Raw genomic sequence first — 6,000 nt, 5'->3', positions numbered from 1 at the left:
CTATCCGCTGCCTCCGTGCACTACAGTCTTCAACCTGCAACTCGTCTGTGTTTCATCATCGTGACTGCTAGCTGATTCCTATCCGCTGCCTCCGTGCACTACAGTCTTCAACCTGCAACCCGTCTGTGTTTCATCGTGACTGTTTGGCTGATTCCTATCCGCTGCCTCTGTGCGCTTCAGTCTTCAGTCCTTGTCAACGCTCCCGTGTTTTCTTGAGTCTGCCTCCACTATTGCTACCCGCTATTCTCCGTGATCAACAGTGCCTGTTCAACTCTGCTCTCCCGTGTCCCATCGTTACTGCACCTGCTGGTTGCTATTGGCTACCTCCGTGTTCCCGCAGAGACCCGCTGCTGCTACTCCTCAGCACTACTCATCCATCTACTGCTGATCCGCTCTCCACGCTTTCCTGTGTTCCCTGCTGGTCTACCTTCCCGTGCGCTGCACCTACTAGACCACCGCTTCACCCATCCAGGGACTTCGCATCCTGCCGGCCTCCTGCCGTTCAGGTATCTCTGCACTCCTGTCTGACTGCCTCCTGAACCACGGTATGCATACTTCTCATTGACTGTGCTGTGTATTGCATACCTTGCTGGACTGTGTTGGTTCTCCTCTGGAGTGTGCTATCCGCTGAGTCTATTGCCATCATTGACTGTGTTATCTTATGCTGGACTACTTCAAGAGACTTTCTATATTGGCAGTATTGTTCAGTCATTTATACATTTATATTGTGCATATTACTGTGGATCAAAGTCAAGGTGCCCGTGTATATATTGTGTTGCAGTCTCTCCCCGTGCACCTCCTCACATATATATTCAGTAGTACAACTTGCTAGTGGCAGACCACTGACTCCTGTTTACAGTTTCACCTGTTCCAGTATCCTCTCACATAGCAGTGGTACAACTTGCTAACGCAGACCACTGACTCCCCGGATATCTCCACTTGGATTCCATTCCTTCACTCAGACAGCGGTACAACTTGCTATCCGCAGACCGCTGACTCTCATCACCTCCTCGTTTCTGTTGGACATTCCTCCTCACTATAGCAGTGGTACAACTTGCTACCGCAGACCACTGACTACCTTCACGTGTCCTTTGTCCATACAGTTCCTCGTGTATTACTACCTCCATATTGCCAGTGCTGCTAGTCATAGACTTTCCTGAGCATCTCATCATCTGCTATTTCCTGTTCCGTGATCACCCTGCTACCAGAGTACCATATTACCACCTATACTGCTCTGGTAAGCCTATCACCTGGTGATCCCTGGGTAAAGACTCCTAGTGCCCGTGACAGTAAGATCAGGCCATGACAGACCCAGATACGGAACCTACTGCTAAAGAGATGCTGCAGCATCTGGTCAGTCGTGTGGAGCAACAGGATGCTCGCCAACAGCTGTTACTTCAATGTTACCAATCGTTAACCTCCCAAGGAACATCTGGACAGACTGTTACAGCTAGTATTGAAGCTCCTGTGCTTTCCTCCGTTTCCCCAGTGCCATCCCAGGTGTCTACAGCTCCTACGCTTCACCTGCCTACTCCGTCAAAATATGACGGGGACCCCAAAACTTGTAGAGGTTTCCTTAACCAATGTTCAGTCCATTTTGAACTCCAACCTCAAAATTTTTCTACCCATCGTTCCAGAGTGGCCTATCTTATCTCATTGTTTTCTGGACAAGCCCTGGCTTGGGCCTCCCCTCTGTGGGAAAGAAACGATCCAATTCTACAAGATAGTGCCAAATTCATTTCCACGTTCCGAAGTGTGTTCGATGAACCAGGTCGTGTGACCTCCGCTGCTTCCAGCATTCTTCGTTTGCGACAAGGCTCCCATACAGTAGGACAGTATGTCATTCAATTTAGGATCTTAGCCTCTGAACTTCAGTGGAACACTGAAGCATTAGTTGCCGCCTTCTGGCAGGGGCTCTCCGATAAAATTAAAGATGCACTGACTACCCAAGAGCTTCCTTCGTCACTAGAAGATTTGATCTCTCTTTGCCATCGTGTAGACATGAGATTTCGTGAAAGAGAATCTGAGAAAACAACTTCTGCTAAAGCACCTCTTCGTTTAAACCCTCAATTTCGTCCAGTTTCACCTTCTGTGATTCCCATGGAGATAGGACGTTCCAAATTATCTTTAGAAGAGAGGAAACGAAGAGTAAAGAATAGACTCTGTATCTATTGTGCTGATTCCACACATATGCTCAGTTCTTGCCCTAAGAAATCGGGAAATGCCAGGCCCTAACTAGTTCTGGAGAGGTGAAGTTAGGGTCCCTGGAGTCCTCTCCATTGTCTATGAAATCTAAAGTCTGCGCTTTCGATGTTACGATTTCCTTTGCTACTAAATCCTTTGAGTCACAGGCATTGATTGATTCCGGAGCAGCAGGAAATTTCATTTCTAAATCACTAGTGAATCAATGGTCCCTACCAGTGATCACTTTAAAAACACCCATTACTGTGACGGCTATAGATGGATCACGTCTCATCAATGGTCTCATCACCCAGAGTACGTCTCCAGTAACCCTTCAGATTGGTGTACTACACCATGAAGAAATTTCGTTTTTAATTCTTCCTGTTACGACAAGTCCGATTGTCTTAGGCCTTCCATGGCTTCAATGTCACTCTCCCCAGATTGACTGGCGCACCCCTCAAGTTACGTCTTGGGGGCCTGAATGTCACCATCGTTGTCTCTCTCAAGTTATTCCTCTTAAAGTACAGCAATCTTCCATCTCATCTTCCTCCCCGGGACTCCCTCCTCAGTATGCTTCATTTGCCGATGTGTTTGATAAAGCTCAGTCTGAACGTCTTCCTCCTCATCGTTCTTGGGATTGTCCGATCGACCTTCTACCTGGCAAGACTCCTCCCAGGGGTCGGGTCTATCCTCTCTCGTTACCTGAAACTCAAGCCACATCTGAGTACATACAGGAGAATCTCCAGCGTGGGTTCATTCGACCTTCCACCTCTCCCGCTGGAGCTGGGTTCTTCTTCGTCAAAAAGAAGGATGGATCATTACGCCCTTGTATAGATTTTCGTGGACTCAACGCCATTACTATCAAGAATCGGTATCCCATTCCGCTGATCACTGAGCTATTTGATCGCATCAAGGGAGCTCGGATATTTACTAAGTTGGATCTTCGTGGTGCCTACAATTTAATTAGAATCCGTTCCGGTGACGAATGGAAGACCGCGTTTAACACCAGAGATGGGCATTACGAATATTTAGTAATGCCCTTCGGGCTGTGTAATGCCCCCGCGGTTTTCCAGGGTTTCATCAATGAGATCTTTCGGGACTTATTATATGTATGTGTCGTTGTCTACCTGGACGACATATTGATCTTCTCACAGGACCTGCCTTCTCATCACCAACATGTGGCAGAGGTCCTCTCCAGACTACGGAAAAACTCATTGTTCTGTAAATTGGAAAAATGTTCATTCGAGTTACCCCAGATTCCATTCTTGGGGTATATAGTTTCCGGAGTTGGCCTGAAGATGGATCCAGACAAAGTAAATGCTGTACTACATTGGCCTCAGCCAACTACTCTTCGTGCCATCCAGCGTTTTTTAGGTTTTGCCAATTACTATAGACGCTTCATTCAAGACTTCTCATCCATTGCATCTCCCATTGTGGCCTTAACTCGGAAAGGGGCTAATACTAAGCAATGGTCATCTGAGGCTCTCCAAGCCTTTCAAATCCTCAAAGAGTCCTTCTCGTCTGCTCCCATTCTGCGACAACCTGATGTGACACTCCCCTTCTTCCTAGAAGTAGATGCCTCTAATGTGGGCTTAGGAGCTATTCTCTCCCAACGCTCGGAGCAACAAAAATTACATCCTTGTGCCTTCTACTCTCGGGGTCTTCTGCCCGCAGAGAAAAACTATACTATCGGGGACAAGGAGTTGCTGGCCATCAAAGCTGCATTAGAGGAATGGAGATACTTGTTGGAAGGAGCTCGCCATCCGGTGACGATCTTCACGGATCATAAGAACTTGTCATATTTGCAATCTGCTCAATGCTTGAACCCTCGTCAAGCAAGATGGTCTCTTTTCTTTTCCCGTTTTGAATTAATTATAACCTTCAAACCAGCTGCTAAGAACAAGAAAGCTGACGCTCTATCTCGAGCTTTTGTGACGTCCTCTGATGTAGAAGAGGTTCCCAACCATGCTATTCTAGACCCCAAATGTATTTCTCTGGCTGCTTCATCCACCAAAATGCTACCATTTGGGAAGACCCTCGTGCCTCCTACTCTGAGGAGGAAAATCCTTTCGTGGTTCCATGCCTCTCGTTTTTCTGGACACGCCGGTGAACATAAGACCTTTGAGATTCTCTCTCGTAGTTACTGGTGGCCTTCAATGAGGAGAGACGTCAAAGAGTTTATTGCTTCCTGTGATTTATGTTCTCAGTTCAAATCCTCCCGCAGAACTCCAGCAGGGTTGCTGCGACCACTACCCATTCCGTCCAAGCCTTGGACCCATATTAGTATGGATTTCGTTACTGATTTGCCACCAAGTAAGAATCACAATACTATTTGGGTAGTGGTAGACAGATTTTCGAAGATGGCTCATTTCGTCCCTCTGTCCGGTTTACCTTCCTCGTCTACTCTGGCTGAACATTTCATTAAAGAAATCTTCCGCATCCATGGATGTCCGTCTGAGATTGTGTCAGATAGAGGAGTACAATTCGTTTCCAGATTCTGGCGGGCCCTTTGTAAAACCTTGGGCATACGATTAGCACTCTCATCGTCTTACCATCCGCAATCTAACGGACAAACGGAACGAGTCAATCAAGATCTTGAGACTTTTATTAGGATGTTCTCTTCAGCCAACCAAGACAACTGGGTAGAATTGCTCCCTTGGGCTGAATTCGCCCATAACAACATGTACCATGAGTCATCATCCAAAACTCCATTCTTTGTGGTCTACGGTCACCATCCGTCTTTTCCGGAATTTCCTGCCCTCCCGCCCACCCAAGTTCCTGCTGTGGAGACTGCTTGTCAGACCTTCAAAAATATCTGGTCTCAGGTCAAAACCTGTTTAAAGAAGACATCTAACAAATATAAGTCTTTCGCAGATAAGAAGAGGCGGGCTATTCCACCACTAAAAATTGGAGATCGTGTCTGGTTATCTACCAAAAATATTCGTTTGAAGGTTCCATCTATGAAATTCGCCCCTCGTTTTATTGGTCCATATAGGATCATTCAAGTTATCAATCCAGTATGTGTTAAACTTCTTCTTCCTAAGAATCTTCGGATCTCCAATGCCTTCCATGTGTCCTTGCTCAAACCTCTCATCATCAACCGTTTCTCGACTCCTTCCTCAGCACCGCAGCCAGTTCAAGTTCATCAGGAGGAGGATTTCGAGATTACTGAGGTATTGGATGCAAAAATTTCGCGAGGAGTCCTCCGTTTCCTCGTTCATTGGAAGGGCTTTGGTCCTGAGGAGCGTTCATGGATCAAAGCTGAAGATCTTAATGCTCCTGCCCTTCTGAAGAAGTTTTATTCCAAAAATCCGGACAAGCCCGGTTCCAGGCGTTCTGTGCCCACCTTTAAAAGGGGGGGTACTGTCACTCACCGGACTGTGAGTGCTTCTTCCCGGACATTTAGGAACCGTGGCCGTCCTCCATCCTGAGGGACTGCGCATGCGCAGCCCTTTCTATACCTCCAGTGTATGTTCCTTTAACTTAATTGGCAGATCAGGCAACCTCCCTATATTAAGCACCTGTGGTCATCACCACATTGCCTGATCTTGGAGTCTCATTCCCCATGAGTCTCTGAAGGTGTTCCTGTGTTTCCTTGTTTATTCAGCCCTGCTGATTCCTGTGGTTTCCAAACCACTTCTACCTCTGTGGTTTCCAAACCACTTCTGCTACTGTGGTTCCCATACCACTTCTACCATCTACTGAATCATCGTGACTGTGAGCTGATTCCTATCCGCTGCCTCCGTGCACTACAGTCTTCTAATCACTTCAACTCTACCATGTATCATTGGGACTGTTAGCTGATGCCTATCCGCTGCC

This window comes from Mixophyes fleayi, chromosome 6 (genome assembly GCF_038048845.1).
Source record: "Mixophyes fleayi isolate aMixFle1 chromosome 6, aMixFle1.hap1, whole genome shotgun sequence".
Classification (NCBI taxonomy): domain Eukaryota; kingdom Metazoa; phylum Chordata; class Amphibia; order Anura; family Limnodynastidae; genus Mixophyes; species Mixophyes fleayi.
This window is presented reverse-complemented; position numbering follows the sequence as displayed.